This window comes from Meleagris gallopavo, chromosome 5, assembly GCF_905368555.1.
Source record: "Meleagris gallopavo chromosome 5, MGAL_WU_HG_1.1, whole genome shotgun sequence".
Classification (NCBI taxonomy): Eukaryota; Metazoa; Chordata; class Aves; order Galliformes; family Phasianidae; genus Meleagris; species Meleagris gallopavo.
In genome coordinates, this window is record NC_139408.1 from 11,723,918 (window position 1) to 11,744,299 (window position 20,382).

At 41.0% G+C, this 20,382-nt stretch overlaps 2 protein-coding genes across 6 annotated transcripts in view; one reads left to right on the plus strand and one right to left on the minus strand.

Moving 5' to 3' along the window:
- Window positions 1-20,382, minus strand: part of TPH1 (tryptophan hydroxylase 1) — a 267,702-nt gene that overhangs the window by 75,361 nt on the left and 171,959 nt on the right. For all 3 annotated transcript variants that reach the window (XM_085224252.1, XM_085224250.1, XM_085224249.1), the window contains one exon: window positions 13,071-13,128. The gene's annotated coding sequence lies outside the window, so the exon portion shown is untranslated. The remainder of the gene's footprint in view (window positions 1-13,070; window positions 13,129-20,382) is intronic.
- KCNC1 (potassium voltage-gated channel subfamily C member 1) overlaps window positions 1-20,382 on the plus strand; it is a 115,854-nt gene that overhangs the window by 59,809 nt on the left and 35,663 nt on the right. The window lies entirely within an intron of this gene.

The window sequence follows — 20,382 nt, forward strand, 5'->3', positions numbered from 1 at the left end:
ACTGCACAGACCTACGAACACACGCAACCCAATATTTGAAGCCGAAGCCAATAACGTCAACTTGATCTATGAATTTTGATGTGAGATTTGCTTAGCACTTACTGTATATGTATTTTTGCTTTAACTCAGCCTCTTTCTCTCCTGACAAAAAAATAAAATCAAATAAAATAAATAAGTGCCAATCTCTCACCTCCCTCCTACGGGGAACTGGCTGCTTTCCTCCATCACTGGCGCTAGCCAGCCATGAGCGTGCCCAGGAATCTCACTGCCTGCATCACTGATGGTATTTCTTGGCAGTCCCTCCTAAGTATGGGACATCATGTTCTGCCCTCAGGAGACCCGCACCACTTGAGTCAGGAACCTAGTGTAGTTTAAAGGATAGGTATTCCCCTACATGAGGGACCAGTATTTTGGGCTACATTAATTTGGGTGCACATCCTCTGGCAAAATATGGGGACAAAGCAGCAGAGAAGGGGAGAAAGCTTTATTTATGTTCTCATCCAGGTGTTTTACAGGTGCTCTTCAGAAGGGAACGAACTGATCAAACTGCTAGGTTTGGGTAGTGGTTTAGAAGGATATTTCTGTTATCTCATTATCCAACTCAAACTGATAACAAACAAGATCCACTAGTTCTGTCCTCACAGGAAATCAGACTTTCATTTCAGGAGGTCTCTAGTGTTCTCTGTTGTATTCGCAGAAGCAAGAGCACTGGCTCCATTATGGAGCACAGGTTTATCCCAGATGAAATGCCCAACCTTTTCACTCATCACCTACATGTACCCAATATATCAGACAAAGATGTTTCTCCATCAAACCCAGCAATTCAGATTTTTAGTATCACTTCAACACCTGCTACGAAACATAGTTAATCCATTATAAGTAGAAAGAGTGAACTTTTCCATCCACCACAAGCTCAAAATCAAATTCATGACAAGAAACTGAGAAAGGAAAAAGCTCTAGACTGAGTTTTTATGAGTCTGGCTTGAAAATGAAAGGTTCACAACTAATCTAGTGACTGCAAACAGCTTTGGACAGATCATGCAATTTACTGCTCCACAGACACCAGAAGCTGAATTTTCCACTCACTGAAACAAGCCACAGAATATCTACCAATTTCAGCCACAGCACGATTCTGGCATAGCTGGATGTTCTCTCTGAAAGAAGGAAAATATGACCAAAATAATAGTCTTGCAATTGGAGCACTGAATCCAAAGACTCATATGTAGCTCCTTACTCTTTAACAAGGTTCTTAAGACATTCAGGAAAGTTGCTTCAGAGTAAAGCCATCTCCTCTGGGGTGTAAATGAGCAGACAAACTCTATAACCTGTGTTCTTCCTTTGACCACTTTAGAAAGAATGGCTTCTTTTCCCAGGTTAAAAAAAAAAAAATGCATGCACTATTTTGTAAATATAACTTTCTGTGACAAAGAAGTCTATTATGAATATCTTGATGCTCAAGTTAAAAGGACAGCCTGCCAAGAAAATTGTGATCATCCATCCAGTCTGCAAAGTCCTACTTTTTCCACTAGACCTATTCTATATACCACATGCAAGCAGAGTTTATATGAATTTTCCCCAAATAAAAACAGTGAGCAGACTTGAAAAGTACATCATATGCATGTACAGTTTGTCCTTGCTCTCCCAGCAGTCTCACTACTCTGTAATAGCTACTCAGGAATTGATTTCCCAAGGGGTTCATTATCTTCAATTGTGATATTCCTGTTATCTCACTAACCTCCTTTGTTACCACAATTTGGTCTGATGTGGACATTGGGGAGATAAAAAAAAACACACTGTATATAATTTTAAGCCTATGGTTGAGAGGCACAGCCTGAATGCAGCCTCAAACATAATAAAGTACTTTCCCAAAAACTGCTGCATTTAGTCATACCAAGTATTAAAAAAAAAAAAAAAACCATCAGTTAATGAAAGTGATGTCTCAACCAACTTCATTATTCAACTATGTTATGTTCTTTTAAATAAGTTACAAGTCTGAAAATGACATTGTGAAATGAAGCCCATATCATTTACCAGTTTCACTAGTTCTTTAATTAATAAATCAGGTGAAAAATAAGCCATCAAGCAGTATCCTTTTTTTGGAGACACAACATCCTTAAAGTTGTGGAAAAATGTTCTTGTTTAAAAACAGAATAAGATGGACTACAAATCTTGGTTTTCTAAACAGTCTTAGATTCAAGTCATGTTGAACAAGGTAAAGCCATTGCTAACGTTTGCATCGTCTTTTGCTGTTGTATTGTTAATGCAGTAAATGAATAGAAGCATCATAAGTCATAGTGCTCTGCTATATCAGAAGTTGGCTGGCTCCTGCTCCACATTTAACACAACTTTCAAAGAAACAGATTTAATGAATGTTTAGTCAAGCCTTAATGCTCACTGCCACCATAGCTTAAAAGCAATACCAGCTCTCCAGGGTCACTTTTGCCATATCTGTGTTCCACGCTAAGTCCAGAGTTGTATTTATTTAGCTCCTGCGATAACGTACGTTTCACTGGAGGAAAAAAAAAAAAAACAAGAGTTTCATCCTTGCTGCAGAATTCTCCCCATCTACAAGTGGGGAATTAATGCTAGCCTACCTCTTTCGTAAGTCATTTCAAGATATGGGAAAAACTACTTAACACAGAACTACTACTGTTTTCTATTGTTTGGTATGGAAGGAGAAGCAGGACACTGACTGTTTCTTCTCGTTTCCAACTACCTCTTTCTCTCCTCCTTAAACTAGTTCAAAAACCTGCAAATGCAGGTAATGGAACTGAGGCGAGCTCTGCAGCTTGACTCCACTGTGAAAATAAGTTCCACTGAACTGAGGTCTGGGAGCAGCTCTGTTTGCTGGATCAGAACCTATCTAACTGTGAAACAAGAGAGAAAGTAAGAAGAATCACTAATACAAAAATCAATACACACAGCTATCAGAATTTCAGACTCAATGCATCATATTGGGCTTTTACTCAGGAATCCTGCTGCCTCACTACATCTTCTTCCAGGTCCAGAAACCAACAGCAAGAACCAAACTGTCAGTGCCAGCAGGAAAATGGCCCAACAGCCAGTGGAGTGGCGTTTGCTGCATATGCTGCTCTGAAAAACTGGTTTTCAGAGATGATCAGCTAAATACCAAAACCTAACACTAGTCTGAAAATCTTTCACAAGTAGCAGTAGAAGCTTTCACTAATTCACTAGTTTCCAACCGTTATGCATTTTTCTATAATTTTAGTGTAGTTTAGTTGCATTGATGTACTTATCACAAAAAAAAAAACCATACACCTCATACGCACTTAAAAGCTACAAAGCTCATCATAATAAATGAAAAAGGCCACTACCTTCTGACACATGGTAGGCAACCTCATACATCTGAGATCCTATACAGCATTACCATCAAAAACTGCCAGAAGCATACCTTGCACAGAAGGTTTTTAGCTGCCTGAAAATTAATGTGCCACTTGCAAACAGTAAAGGCATAAAGGTGTCTGATCTAATTCTGTGGTGAAGGGAACAGCTGTAGCAACTGAGGGCAAGGGGCATGAAGGGAGAGCCAGCTGTGTCCTTCTCTGGGGCACTGCAGAGGAGGAAGGCTAAGGAACAGCTCAGGGCATCCCAGCGAGTGCTGCAGGTGCCATCAGGCACAAACCTAACTGCAGACAATCTCTGTAATTTCAGTGGCATGTTCTAGGTTATTACATAAAACGTGACTTGTGAAGCGATTAGAGTGAAGATTTTAATATATTTTCTATATTGACAATCTCTTTCCAAGCCAGTTATATCCATAGTAATATTTCATTTTTTTGTCCTTTCCCCAGTGCAGCAGAACAGGTGGTCATTTCTAGCCTGACCTTGCTAATTTGGGGAGAAGAAACATTACAAGTTTTTCTTCCTCAATTCAGCTACCTGCTCCTCTTTTCAGTATTCCTCTTGTTGCTCCCAGTATGTATTAGTTGCCAAGCAGCAGAGAGCTAATTAATGCAATGTCATGTTTCCTTGTTTTCTTCACTTGCTGCTTCCCTGCTTTATGCACACTGCTCCTCACTTCAGCTTTACAGGATGAAATTCCAGAAAAAGAGAAAGACTGGCAGCAAGAAACAAGACACTGAAAGCACAGCCTTGCACTCGACCTATACAAATACCTCACTCCTTTAAAGAACTTGCTCTTGTGAGTGAAATCACCCCTTACACTTTAGCCACAGAAGAGGTATTAAAACCTCTTGCCAAGCAGCTGGCAGGCTTTTGCTGTGCTGCTGTGCCTAGCCAAACCAGGCAGCTGAAAGCTACAGCAGGCAACCTCTCGAGAGACACAGTCACTGCAGTACTGGTGAAGCTCCTGTTGAGGGCAATTTAGAGAACTCAGTATTTGTGCTGCAGCACACGTTGGAAAAAAGGCTGCCAGATAATCTAACAACAGCTTCTGTCAATCAATTTGCTAGAATAAAAGAGAAGTCTTATTTTAAAGCTACCCACTATGAACCATTTAGACACACCACCTTCTCCCCATTTTGTCTTTCTTTGCTTCCTCACAATAGTAATCTTCTTCAGAGTGGGAGAGAACAAAGAGATTTTGTCTTCCAAGACACAGACTAGTTTTGTATCAGGAGTTTATTTTTTCTTCCTTTTAATACAGCAATATGTCCCTGGTGTTGTAAGAACTCGAGTCTTCTCAGAAGGCTCCAGTATATTCCTCTTTTTGAAATAGCAGAAGAACTTAGGAAGAAATATCCCTCTCCTTTCAAACACTCAAGCACAGAGGAGAAAGGGATCCCACAACACAGAAGCTGACTGCACATTTTAAAATAATATCAAAGGAAGAGAAAGGGTTTAGAAGGTCAAAATAAGGCAGCCATGACAATGCCAAGCACAGACTGGCTGCACTGCAGACCGAGTTCACCCAAGTATAGTAAAACAAGGCCACATGTTTTACAGCTCTCACTGCCACCATACCACACCACTGCCCAGAGGCTGCACTTTTCCGTGTTGTTTTCTATCCCAACACTTCTGCCACATGCTATCAAGTTATGGTGAAACAGAGGCTTGATCTAAATTTCTTCTTATAAGACTGTTGCCTGAAGAGTCAAACTAAGTGCCAGTTATACCTTAGAAAAACGAGTTAATGAAATTAATTGTGTCAGGAGCAGAAGGAATCCCCAGTATGCCTTCCAGCAGGAGAGCAATAGTTAACCCCTCTTTTTCATAACTGCAGACATACCACCTTCCACTACAAGAGGAAGTGGAAAATAAGGCAGGCGTTACAAAAAAAGGAATACCTCTCTGCATCCCCGTCTTTGACCCAATTATCTTCTGTTTTAGCCCTGTTCTTAACTGAGCAGCTCACTTACACAGTTCCCTGCCCTATGGGATCAATGAAAGCAAGCAATTCCCAAATCTCTTATGCAACAGTGCCAGCTGGCATTTTCAAAGCCCAGAGTGGAAAGTCCAGCCACGTGGCTTCCATTAATTTTGATGGGAGATGGAAAGAGAAGCCCCCTAGTCGTTGTTGAAAAATATTCAACCTCAGAGAGCCAGCCAGGAATTCAAGTCCACTGATAAGGGCATGACACTAACAAATGCACTGCACGATACTTCTTGCATCCATGCACCACTGAATCGGTTGAGATACTCTTTATGTTCAGGCAGCTCAGCTATCTCGATACAGATCCCTGTCTGGCAAGCAATGGGGAGGGCTGGGGAAGTGCAGCAGATCTGTCAGTTGCAGCAGACAAGAACATCTTGTACTTGAGCTGCTTGTTGAGTAGGTTTGAGAGGCAGACAAACCGACAGACTAATTAGATTTTTTTAAACCACAGTATTCAAAAGTAAAATCCTCATAACATGCTATCAACTTACACTTGCCTGTTTGTGATATCAGATCATCCCCTTCAACCACATTTAAGCTTCAACAGAAATATCAGGGAAAGGGTTAATATTCAAATGAAAAATATTCCAATTTAAACTGAGCTTTGAAGAGATTTCTGCATTCCCCTTCTTTATTTCTTAGGTAATCATGGCTAAAACCAAAAGACATCTCTGCAGGCTGGAACTGAGACTAAGGAGACTGATCCAGTTCAATACATCCAGATTTGTTGAGCACTTACTGAAAAGGTAACAAAGCAGTACACAGTGACCTGAAGGGCACTTGACAGAAGAGGGAAAAGAAGAGCAGAACAAAGTGGCACGTAAATAGGAATTGAGGGTTGAAAAAAAGGTGGTAAGGCTACAAAACATTCCACTCTGGAATTCTGCCTCAATGAAGAGATGTTCATCTCACATAATCCCCTAGATAACCCTGGAAAGGCTTCCCAGCTGCAGCAGGAAGTAAAAAATACACCTTTGATCACTTCTAGATTTCAAGATTTGTAAGAACGGTGACTCATCTGATATGCCAGAGACCCAGGTTAAAGCAGCACCTATTAACAGATTTGTTCATCTTTGGTACTAATGGGAGTTTTGTATGCATGTGAAGAAAAGAATGAACAGGATTTTCTGAGTAAGCAGCAATGACTCACACTAATAGCCATTACACAAGGACACTGAGAGCACTGTAACATCATACTCGCAGGAAAGCTTTTGTTGCACAGAGAAAATAAGCCAAGCATCTTTAATGGCTATATTAAATCCTATGACATCTGGCTAAATATTTACGGGTTTTTAAAGACCTCTTAGTCTAGTCAGTCCCCTACACCTGAAGGAACCGTGGGTGACTGAGCTGAGAAGCATCTGAAGGTTAAGAAAAAGGCAAAGAACAAACCATGGTAGCTTCCGTGTTTAATCTCTCTCCACTTGCTTTTGAGAACTCTCTATGCAAGTTGTTCATATCAGTTCTGTGCTGGCCCGTCACATGATCTTGCAGCATTGCTGACACCACTGCTCAAAAGAATCGCTTGGGTTGGAAGAGACCTTAAAGATCATCTATTTCCAACCCATCTATTTCCAACCCCCCAACTGTGGGGGTTGACCTTATTTGATTTCAGACTGTAAGCTTTTGCATAATTTCTGAAACAACACAGCTGTAAACACTGCCCACATTTTTGAAGAGAGATAGTTTGCTCCCTTCCCAGTGACCTGCTCACCCCATGTCTCTGAACGAGTCATCTGTGCGGGACAAATACCTGCAAGTTGGCAGGTGAGGAACAGCAGTTCGTGCAGTCTTGGGCACAACGTCAAAGCCACACTTCATCCAGATCTGAGCTGCCTCTGCACACGTGTGGCTTTGATGACCACAGGTGCACATCCCAACAGGGCCACCTTCTGCTGAGCATCAGCATAACATTCCACTGAGACAAAAAAAAAAGCATTGACAGCTCATTCTACTATAAGGACACTTCTTCCTTTGTGTGCCTGGACAGAGAGGAGAGACAGGGCAGAGGGAAGCACGGTGCATAGCCCTGCTGCACCCATCCTAAGCAGCACTGCAGGGTCAGAAGGCAGCTCCTGGCCCTCGCTGCAGATCTACTCTGGGACACAGGTGTGTGAGCCAGTCCCATCTCCTGCACTGAGTTATGCAGACCATAAGCATCCATTAACTACCAGATGCTATCGCCAGCTATTAGTGAGAACAATCTAACAAGGGAAATTCCTGAATAAACATGACCTATTTTAACCATAAGCAAACCATGACCAAGCAATCATGCAAGTTATGGCCGAAATAAAAGTTAATGAGCTAAACAGTGACTACTAGTATTAGGAAATACACATCTAGGAGTATGCTTATTTGCATGAATTGTAGTTGCTCTTATTTGATAAGAATACAAATGTGCTGATTTGGTTTTAAAAATAAAATCAATTGTAAATTTATTTAGAGAAATTTACCTGCCTGCCTGTTATACATCACTGAGCCTGTATTGATTGTTTGAGATGGAACTCATTCCAAATTGTATTGATTTAATTCATTAGCAAATTTTTAGCAGAACCTACTTGGTAGTTCTAGGCCATTAGTATGGAAGGCTTCATTTAGAGACTGTAGGACTGGAGGGGAAGCATTGGCAAGGGGCTAGGGCTTCTCCAGTACAGAAGATTTAGAGCCAACAATACTGTGAATTACCTGTTTTGGACAGACGAGTCATTTTCCAAACAATGAATGAGGAAAAGCCAAGAGTGGAAAAAGCCTAGACATATTGATAGGGAAAAAGAAATCCAGTTGGTGAAGATAAGAGCAAAGTGAATAATTCATAAATAGCACAGTGCATCAGTCATTTCAAAAGACATTTAGGTTTGTAAAATTAAGTGCCTAAAGTAGCTCAACAGTTTACAAAGCACCTTAAAGCCAACAGCCCTGGAGCTGACCTGTAGACCTGCTCAGCCCAGCACCCCACAGCTCACTTCTGTGGCTTCAGCAGGAAACATCTCAGTACTGCATCAGCTCCTGCTAGAGACAACAGGTGTACCAAGTGTAGATGTCCTCAGCCACAGGGCCACGTGAAGAGCCAGCAAATGTTTCTGCTGCAAATCATTACCTGACTCAGCCTGTGTACCACAAGGAAACAAACCACCATGTACCCAAACAACAGGTGCCCTTTGCATCTCAAAAAATTCAAGCACAATCATTCTTTTTTTTTTAAATTCTGGATTTCAAGGCATATGCTTTAAAAGGCATACCTCTATTTTGCCCCAACCAGAGACCTTATTACTGGTAGCTGCGCAGTCAAAATTAAAACAACGTACTTGAGAAACATCTGCTGTAACCTCTGAGCCCCCCAGTCACCTTCCCTATAAAGCAGAAATAGAATCTACTTATTTTGTCTTACAAAATGGTTGCAGACTGAATTTTAAATTAACATTTCAACAGCACTTTCAAGGTATAAAGGGTTGCACAATGTTCTGCAGTGTCTTTGTAGCACAGGTAAATGCATGATACTCCAACAAAGCTATTCCAAATAAAGAATGTTTCCCTTATGGCAGAGGATAGCATTCATAACCTAAGTTGGTTCTTCAGCCGTGGTTCACATCATACCTGCTCATGGGCTTGAATAAACCAAAGACAAGCAAATAGACCACAGCTGATACAGCCAGAATGCAGCAAACAGTAGAAGATGAGAGAATCAATCCTATTATCCCCCAAGATGTTCGGCATACTGCAGGACACAAGCTAAACAGTTGCATAACACAGCTGGCATACATCTCAAAACACTGCAAATTCCTTTCATCTCATGTAGAAAGCTCTGGGTTCAGGCTACGACTTACCTTGTGTTCCTTTTCTAATATTTTCAGTGGCTTAATTTAACTTTCAATGCACAAAACATTATTTTGAGTAGAAGCATTTTCTTGTTGCTTATGCAATGTACCTCACAGTAAGTGTTGAAAGAGATCCCTCTCTCAGAAGCCTTTTACAGTCCCAACCAAAAAACTCTGACTTTAGGAGTTAATGGAGAGCAGTCCTTAACTCAGCACAAGACAAGACAGTAGCTCTTACAGTAGTTACCTGCAAAGGGCTGTTGGAAAACCTTCTGAACTACTGCAAGCAGATCAACCATACCATAGGATTAATCCACAGTGCTGTGATACCCCTAGAAATCTTTTCTCTGCAAGAATTTCACAGCTGCTAACACAATTACTAATGCTTGGAGAAGAGGCATTGCACATACCCATAGCTAGGATAATATCACAGGTTTTATACATTTCTCATCAGTGCTCCTTGAAAAGCAGGTGCCCGTGTCAGCTTGAGTTCTGGCTGGTCTCTTCTTGAAGTTCTCTATGGCCACAGTATGTCTTTAATGACTGAATGTCTTAGACAGGCACATTACTCACTGTAGTATTTCAAAGGCTGTAGTAGCTTTGTGGCAAAATCAAAATCCTACTAGAGCTTCAGTGCCAAGCTCAAAATAATTCTTTTTACGTAGGCAAATTGAAATTCTCAAAGGCATCTTTGAAATGTGATGTGTTGCCTAAGCTAAGAAAAATCATTAGAACATCCTGAAAAATAGGAAACCTAACTAGTGCCATCAAGGTGTACAGCAAAAGGATATTTTCCTTGTTTTTCACCTACAAAAGCAATAACATCTTAAGGCAGGGGTCTAAATATTATTCAGAGAGTTTGAGAAGACACCCTAGGATACTTAAAACAGAGTAAGGTGCTCACTGTTGGGAAAAAAATATATGCCTTTCTCTAAATATCATATATGCCACTGTTCGCAAAATGGTAGAACCTTACTACAAAGAAAATGAGCCATTTCCTATGAGAAGTGAGAAAAATGAAATCTACCTGGGAATCAAAGTGCTTGACCACTTGAACAGGTGACAGAATGACAAAGCTGCAAACTGGCATAAAATGGCCACCTTACTGGCTCCAGCTGTTTACTTCCAGCACATTTAAGAGCTAAGCCACAGAAACATCAGCATGAAAACTCTCCATTTCAAAGAGACAGAAGAATTGATGCTGACAAAAGAGGGTGATGAAATATCAGATATCATCACCGTAACACCTTCATTCCCTGGACTGATAAATACGAAAACACAGCAGAAGAGGGTTCTGCAGGTAGGAAGCTATCACAAGTCTAACTTGTTCCTGGAAACAAGTGAAGCAGAACACCATAAAATGAAACTATTAACTGCCTCAGCAGGAAAAGCTGAGACAAAAGTTTGTACTGCAGAGGACTCATGGTCAGTTTTTGGAGCAGGAATCAGATGGTGTCACACAACTACACTGCACACATCGACTTGCACTCGGGTAGCAGATGCCACCTCCTATCCATAGTGCCCATGTCTCTCTACTAAACAAATACGTGGAAGTCCATGCTGCATCAAGGGCGCTGGGAGTAAGGAGGGCAATCACCTTGTTTGGCCCCAGGTCTGTCCTCTTGGTGAAGCCTCATTCCAGAGAGCAGTGTTTCCAGCAAGTTGCCTTTGCCTGAGAGGTGCAACCCTGGCATACGTGGAAGGGAAGAGAGGGGCTGTGTCTGACAGAAAGAGAGGTAGCATAGAACATAGAAGTCAAGGGAACAAGTCCTTCCTCTCTTTGCTTAGAAGAGGAAAAGTCCGGGAAACAGTGCTGTGAAAAGTCATAGTACAAATTTGAGGCTGTAGAGATTTCATGATAGCAGGTACATTTCCATAAGGTCTCTGGTCCCCTCAAATGGCCTCTGTCTTTCTCTGGGTAGCATGTCCTTCCCATTAAGAGGGTTCTCCTAAAACCAAAGACTCTTCTAGTAATTACTGCTACTGCAGGGCTGTGCACAAAGGAGAGAACAGACCCTCTGCGTGCTACAGCCAGGCATCGCTGCAGTTCTTGAGACAGGCATTAGATACTTAACATACGAGGGCTTTCCAAAAGTAATGCCTCTTATTTTATTGTATCAGCCTATAATCTAAGAGGCAGATGTTGGTGGTATCGCAGTAGAGGTTGAACCTTCCCACCTATATTCCGTTACGTTTTCTTGTGTGACAGATGGCAGCAGAGGGGCAGTCTGACCAAATGGTGTCTGCCATGGAAGTGCAGATGAAGCAAAGATGTGGAATTGAATTCCTCCACATGGAAAAAATGGCACCCATTAACATTCACATAGTGTTATTGTGCTCTTTGTATGTGTTGTTACTTCCATGGAAATAAATAGCTGGCATTACTTTCAGAGTGACCTATGTATGAACACATATTCAGCATATTTCTCTGTGTTTTAGCAAATAAGAGTTTCTATATATATAATAGCATAATGTTTACAGCACATACTACATATTATTGTAACTATAATATAAATAAGTTGTAGGAAATTACAACAGAGTCTAGGATGCACTGCTAAGCATAATCCAGAAAATAAAAGTTGGTGACAAAAGGTTTTCACCAAAAAACATGAATTTATCTAACACAAAACAATCAGTGAAATGTCTGGGTTTGGACACCTAGTTGCCATCCATTTTGCTAAGAAGCCTAGCTTTTCAAGGACTACGTTACCTGCCACATCTTTCCATATAAACTACAGTGAAAACAGGAAATCCTGAGCTTAACATTTTGTGGCACCCAGAGGGAACTCAGGGCTTTCAGTTTTCAGCGATGAGTTATTTTGAGTGCTTCAGTTCTGATGTGCTCAGCTCAATGCTCAGATGGTAAAAACTCATCCGCTCCTTGAATTTAAAACTCTGGAACATCTCTTGTGGAGCAGTCAGAAATTGATGTTGCAAAAATCCATGGTCAAACATGAAAAAGCTTGGTCCTCCATCAAGGAATTTTATAACTACTTTTGCTACAGTATTGCTTTGGGGGAGAAAATGCAGTAGGGACCCCACCTGTGCAGGTTCTGCTCATCTCTGTATGCTGATATTTTCTGAATCTTCCCCTTAGTCTTACATAGGAACCATTCAGCATCCTACTGACTGACCCTATCAGTCTGCTTGTGGAAGACAAGCAGGTAGATTTCACACCTTGTTCAAGGGTGGTTATGTAGCCAGCCTAGCCACATTTTAAAGATCTGAGAGCAGCTTATTCTAATTTGTCTCGAAGCAAAAGCATTGTTGTCTGAATGCAAGCACAATCTGCCACATACTCCAAATATCTTGGCTCAAAATCTACAGGAAGTAAAGACTGCCTTGTTTATTATGTTAGAGTGTTCTGTATTGAGAGCAAGGACTCACTGCATATTTCAAGTGTCTCCTTGTGGAGTTTTGCACTTGGCAATTTCACACGTTGGAGTGTTTCTTCTTGTAAAAAATAAGTAAATTGGGTGTGGTCTTTCTATGGAGCTGAAGACCAACTGGCATTCTGTTCCATACTTGCAAAAATTTCATTCCTTGAGTGTATATTCCTTGTGTATCTGATGTTGGTGAATCAGCCCTCACTTGGGGTGGGCCTGAGAGGCTACAGAACTATTTCATCTGTGCTTTGAAAGCCCCTTCTGGCATCCCAGTAATGACATGTAGGTTTGAGAGAGGCTGTACATCTTAGAATCGTGAGTGTATGAATTTAGCCACTCTTAGGCAAGTCACAGTGCAGAAGCTGTAGCAAAAATGTAAGTAGAAGGGATTCCTGAGTTAACAAGTGAAGAGTTTTTGTGCATGCTTGTATGAGAGTAAAACTTGTCAACCAATCATCCTTCTATTTTTACACTTCTCAATTCCAAACGTGAGTCTTAGGCAGAGATACATACCTAGCTTAATTTGGTTGCACAGGATCATAAGCACGAGCACATGCAATTTCTATTCAATCTGGAAGAAGAAAGACAAAAACAACTCCTAAGCCATAGGAAACATTAGAACTAAGCATATTTTGCAAAATCTTTGTTTTCCCAGTTGGATTCTGCCAAGCTCTAGTCAGGAATTCCCCTCTCTTGTTAAGGAGTTGCATAAGAAATGGCTTTTCCTACAACGAAGGACTGGCAGCGAGTTAGAGAGGGAGGAAGTGTGATATTCTCAAGAGATAAAATAGCATCTAGTACAAAGGTAGTGAGGCAAGATCCTGAAAATCATAACTCCTGACACTGCCACCAGTCATCACTACAAAACTCTTCAGCTGAGAACAGAAAGTGTGCCTAGCACATAGTGTACAAAGTTGCCTACTGCCTAACAGAAAAGACTGAAAAACCTAGTAATAATGAGCAGTTGCAGAAAAAGTTGCCTAGTTTCATTCGTCATGCTCCAGTGTATGAGAGATTAAATGACTTCTCGGTTTCTTTAATTCTAGAACATTTGACTGAACTGACAGCATAAATGTCTGTAGCATCATCTGAAAATGAGATTAATAATTTTATGCAGCAAAGTATGAGAATATGAGAACATAAGTCTAGGACTCGTGAAAAATTTGAATGTTTTGTGGCTGTTAGCTTAGAAAAAAAGGAAAACATCTGCAAATTTCCAAATCCATAGCTGTCTGTGACAGATAAGACAAAAGCAAACACGCTTAAAATGTAGCAGAGATGATTTATGTTAGGCATTAGGAAGGAATAATTACAGATAAAATACAGTGAAGTACAGGGATAAATTTCTTGCAGAATGTTTGGAATATTCACCACTGGAGGTCCTTAAAAACAGCCTATTTAGCTATCTTTAGAGAATGAACAAAGACTGCTTTGGGACAAGAGCATGGTCAGATAACATTCAGAGGTCCCTTTAAAATATAAGTTTCTGCAGTCCCTTGAAGAAATGGAACATTTCCTTTCAACACTTGAGCTCTTTCTGCTGTGTCCCATATACCTAGGTGCAGAATTCTTGGGGCACTTTTGGATCAGGAATCTATACGTGTTAAGATGACAGTTTCGCACTGAGCTGTTGCTGAGCAATATGAAACATTTCTCACTCCCGCCATACCATCTCTATACAGTTCTCACTAGCCAGACTAGGCAGCTAGCAAGAAAGCTTACAAAATAAATTCACATCCCTGCATTGCCGTGCATGGTGCTCCTACTAAATCACAAGATTTAATCTATCCTAGATAAGACTGGAAAACTTGCCTGTGACCTACAAAGAACCATCCCAAACTTTGCCTGGTGACCAGCTGGCCAGCCATGTGGTCACAGAGAAATACTGTATGTACTACACTTCCAGTTCCAGTCTTGCTTATCCCTGTAACTACCTTGTCAAAGCACATGGCTGCCTGCTAGGACTAACATTTGAGAGATCTGCTTCTCATTTACTTGTTGCAATGTCAACACCGAATAACTTAAGCATATTTTCCACAGATGACTGCACATTTTTTTTAATACGCTGTTTCATGTCTGCATGCCAGTAAGCGTTCCAAGATTTTTCTGCAAGCTGTCATATATTTTTGGGGGACATTACATAATCATTTCATCCATGAGCTGCTAGTTGGACTAGCAACTTATCTGACTCCAGAGCAAGCTCTGCTTATCTGTAAGCTTACTTCTTTCATTAGCCTCAGCTAAAATGCGTGACTTTGAACAATCTCATGACTGAACCAGTGTGTTCACAGAAGTGAGCTGTATTGATTGTCTTTATTATACCACTGACAGAAGAAAGACAGACAGATGGACTGCTAAGGTGGACCTGTCCCTTCAGAGACAAAGGCTTGGCAGTTACATCTGATTGTGCCCTTGTATATTTATTTCACACCTTCAAAGCACAAATGGATTTTCCCCCTTTCAAACACTTTCAATTCCATAATTGTCACTCAGAAGACCTGTGCATGTCTTATACTAGGATTAGTATTAAGGAAATGTTGCCCAAGTGGCTTTTTGACAGAGTCCTTGCTTTTGCTAACTTTCACAGCATTATCAGGTTGCTAATATCACGTGCCCACATTTAGTCATTTCATCAGTCATACAGATCCAATATTTCTTTCAAAAATTCAGGAAAATTACTTAGATATTCAGAATGAATCATTTGCTTGAATCAGGATCCATATCTCTAAGTGAGGCTGGAGAATCAGTCTTGACAGATTATGGAGTTGTTATAAAGCTAACTATTTTCAAGTAGCTTTCATTTAACTCAAGCTTTGGCTGAGCTGTGACGAAAAGATTTCTCTATTGTTATACATTTTGTTAAGATCTGGGCTAAGTTTTGATTGAAGAGTGGTTAAAATATAGTTTTAAAAATAAGATAAAAAGGCAAAGCTCAGCTCAGTGATTCATGTCACAGACAGGCAAAAGTTGGCAACTTCAGGCAGGTTTAGCAGGAGTTTCAGATACAAACCTTAAACAGATGAATACTGATGCTTTATAGAAAACAAGCTCATGAGTTATCAGATCTGGGATTCTTTTCAGTTAAGAGAAAAAAAAAAGAAAAATGAATCATGCAGGATCTCAGTAGTGTCATAATTTACATTTATGTAAGCACTGCAGCACTAATGGCTCCACCATTCCTCCTTTGGAGATGAAGATTTATGATCAGAATGTTTTCTTCTCCCATTTTAGTCTTGCAAAGTCCTTGGTTCTCTTATAGGAGAACTTCATGCTCAGAGGCCCTGTTCATACTAAGAAGACAACTTCTTAGCTCCTGTGCTTTGTATGTTCAACAGGACCAGGATAATTATGATCTAGTAGATTAAGTATTTTTGTCACTAAAACTGTATTTCACCAGAATAGAGCAGCAGAAAGTCAAGGTGCCACTTCTGTAGAAAACATTCTGATGCCTGTAGTTAAAGCAAAATGCTATCTTCCTCTGTCTTTCATTCAGAGGTAGGAAAGGGTAGAATTTTATGAATTTCCCTGCAACGTGAGAGGGATTAAGAATCACTTTTTAGAAAATACTTCTGCTTGCAGTTGCAAAGTCTGGCAAACCTCCTGTGAGTGTCATCTGTTCCTTTTCTCCTCTCTAGCTTTAGCCAGGATTGTTGTATGTTTCTGAGCAGTATCAAAGGAGAAGAGTCCCTATCTGCAGTGCGCAGTTTCTACCAACTCACACTGAACATGTGATCTAGAATGAATTATGAATGGCGTGTTGTGTAGATAACTGTTTCCTAGAAAACAAACTCTGAGGTAACTGAAACTTGACTTGCAGAAGCAGGGCTCCTGCTGCCACCACCAACTTCTCTTGCCTGTGGTCCAAGAGCAGTGTCTCTATTACAAAGGACTCAGACAAGACTTCCCTTCACAGGTCTTCACACACACACTGAGTGGGCATCAAGCTGCAGTCAGACAGCAGACAGTCCCAAGCTCCGGGATGTTTGCTGTTTCACTTTTAAAAAGTAGATAAACAATGGTACAAAAGATTCAGGAATATATGCTTGAAGGCAAGAAATGAGTCGGATGCTGGAAAAGAGACTCAATCATTTATTTTCTATCCCAGTGTTTTAAACATCAGCCTTCACTGCCTATTCTGCATTGAAACCTGGTAATTCCAGGCACTGTATTAATGAATTCCAGTCGGCTACTGGGCTTATTTCTTAAAGTGGAACATAAAAATGTTTCTTATTTTCAAGATAAGAACTGTCTCAGAAATGCAAGATGAAATACTGTTTTAAAAGGTGATTCTCAGAAGCAGGTAGTCACACTTAAGTATTTATTTCTACCCGGTCCAATCCCCAGACCATTTCCTGAATCAACCTAGACTCCTAATCCTTGTGTATTACAAGGTTTATCCATGTATTTTATCCATCTGTTTCCTTTCCATGCTGAATGGAAATATACTGGCTAATCATTCATGAGAGGCTAGATCTGATTCTGTTATCTTGCACCTTTTACAGCAATGCAAAGCTGTTGTGAAACACTACTATATGTGAATTAACTTCCTATTCACATGGTGCTGACAAAAATGGCTATGTTAGATACATGGCAGTGGAGAAGCAGGCCACGTAGAAATACACACACATACATTAAGATACTTACGTATGCTTTTTTATCATAGAACAGCTTGAGTTGGAAGGGACCTCACAGATCATCTAGTTACAAGCCCCTGCCATGGGCAGGGTTACTACCCACGAAATCAGGCACCAGCTCAGGCTGCCCAGGACTTCATCCAACCTAGCCTAAAACACCTCCAGAGATGGCATCCACAGCTTCTCTGAGCAGCCTGTGCCAGCACCTCATCATCCTCTCAGGGAAAAATTTCCTCCTGACGTCTAATCTAACTCTCCCCTTTCAGTTTAAAACTGCAATATAAATTAGATGGTGAAATTCTCTACCTTATGGGCATGATGCATTTCAGCATTTTTCAAAATAGCTTTGTTGAAAAATAGAACCACTATTAGCAGAAATTATGCAGAAGTGTAATTTTTTTTCTCTTCATAATGAAGGCATTTTAACATAATTTACATTTTAATTAAAACATCCCTTTAAAAGTCTTTCTGCCTTCTCATATGCTTTATGCCATTCTGGACAATCTGAGAATTTTCTTTGTTGGTATTAGAGACGGAAAAAAACAATGGAAGCACCATCTCCAGGCTAAGTAGGAATCATTCACATGTGTCAAAGCAGATAAAAGAGTTTTGATAACTTCAAACACATTACCTAGGTATTTTCTTTAATTATAGAAAATTTTAGCTGCCATTATGTAACTCAATAGCACATGACATCACTCTTTTACCCCAGCAGATTCTGGTCCTAGAGATTCTGAGAGATGTTGTAAAATGTAAGCAGAAGGAAGATTAAGAAACACTAAATATCACAAGAACAATCCACTGAATCAATCTGGGTTTGGGCTGTTATTACTGGTACAAAGATATAGCCTTATCTTCCAAGACAGAAAACAGATAAAAGTCCAAAATCTTCACTAGATTTTACCAGCTTTGCTCATCTCTGGATTTGATTAGCTATCATGTTAGGAATGTTAGGAATCACAGAACAATAGGGTTTAGAAGGGACCTTGGAGATCAACTAGTCCACCCGTCTGCTAAAGCAGGTTCCCTGCACAGTAAAGTGTCCAAGCAGGTTTTAAATATCTTCCAGAGCTGTGAAATGTAGATAGCACAAGGTGGAGGCCGGTAACGAGCGGCGTCCCCAGGGGTCTGTCTTGGGACCAATGCTCTTTAACATCTTTATCAATGACATCGATGACAGAATCGAGTGCACCCTCAGCAAGTTTGCTGATGACACCAAGCTGAGTGGTGTGGTTGACAGGTGGAAGGAAGGGATGCCATTCAGAGGGACCTCGACAGGCTGGAAAGGTGGGCCTGGGTGAACCTGATGAGGTTCAACACGGCAAAGTGCAGAGTTTTGCACTTGGGCCAGAGGAATCCCAGGCATCCATACAGACTGGAAGGAGGGTCCTTGAGAGCAGCCCTGCAGAGAAGGACCTGGGGGTCTTGATAGATGAAAAGCTTAACATGAGCCAGCTGTGTGCCCTTGTGGCTCGGAAGGCAAATGGTATCCTGGGCTCCATCAAAAGAGGGGTGGCCAGCAGGGACAGGGAAGTGATTGTCCCCCTCTGCTCTGCTCTTGTGAGGCCCCATCTGGAGTACTGTATCCAGGTCTGGAGCCCCCAGTACAAGAAAGACAGGGAGTTGTTGGAGAGGGTCCAGAGGAGGGCCACAGAGATGATCAGGGGACTGGAGCATCTCCCCTATGAAGACAGGCTGAGGGAGCTGGGCTTGTTCAGCCTGGAGAAAGGAAGGCTGTGGGGTGCCCTCATTGCAGCCTTTCAATACCTAAAGGGAGCCTACAAACAGGAGGGGAATCAACTCTTTGAAAGGGTTGATAACTGCAGGACAAGGGGAAATGGTTTTAAGTTGAGGGAGGGAAGATTTAGGTTGGATGTCAGGGGTTACAGGCTGCCCAGAGAGGTTGTGGATGTCCCATCCCTGGAGGTGTTCAAGGCCAGGTTGGATGGGGCCCTGGGCAGCCTGGTCTGGTATTAAATGAGGAGGTTGGTGGCCCTGCATGTGGCAGGGGAGTTGGAGATTCATGATCCTTGAGGTCCCTTCCAACCCTGGCCATTCTGTGATTCTGAGATTCTGTGATTCTGTGGTTCTGATAATTGTTACATTTAAAATCAAGGGCCTTTCAATACTGAAGCATGGAATGGCTAAGGAGTATTTTTTCTTCTCAAACACAAAATAGGCTTTATGATTAGATAGTAATTTGACAGTGAAAAAAAAATGAAATTGGGATCCATGTTGTCAATAGCATTGCTTGGAGTCAGTTTTATGAAATCTTGAAAACAGACCTACAGCTCCAAAGAAGCAAAGCATTTAAGAACACACCTGTATGTGTGAAGGAACTCTGCATGTTCTTAAATACAGTCAGAACCATTCATGCTCATTCAACAGATACTTCCCTGCTCTGCTGAACTGGAGACTAAAAGTTCTCAATTCCCCTCAGAAACCAAAGAGAATGCACACAGCTAACAGCAAGAGGATGGTTGTGATGTTCTCTACTGGTAACACTCTAGCATGTACCACTGCAGAGAATTTAAATATCCTGTCAGAATTGGTCATTTCTTCCCTTCACTGCAGGAAAACAGCACTTTTTAACACAGTTGATGTGAAAGAGCAGCCTGACAGTTATCCTAAGCAGGAAAAACTCACTCGGGAGATGTATTCATATATGAGAAGAGAAGAATCACATTTTGAATCAGCAGAAAAGGGCCTTTTCACAGATCCCTTAAAATGCAAAATGGTTCAATTCCCCTCTCTGCTTCTTATCGGCGAGCGCAACCTGGTTTAATGAAGTGTCAGCATTTCCTTCTGCATCCTGAATTCTCAAATTCAGTAAAAATCTGCTCCAGGCTGAAATGGAGCACCATGCTCTAAGGCTGCTGGGAACATATTCCTGAATTCTTGTTGAAAAATGTTTTTTAGTTCTTGTTTTACTGATACTCAGAAAGTTGGGCAACTAACCCTTGCTTAATTATGCTCTGAACATTAACAATATAATGCACAAGCTGACTGACCACTTAAAGGCTCTTTGGCTTATTTTTCAGAAAGACTGTTAAGAATTGGTGAAGTCAGTAACAATAAAATGAGAACTGGGCAACCTGATTCAGCTGTGCATATCCCTGTTCATTGCAGGGGAGTTAGACTAGATGACCTTTAAAGGTCCTTTCAAACTCTAAGGATCCTATGATTCTATG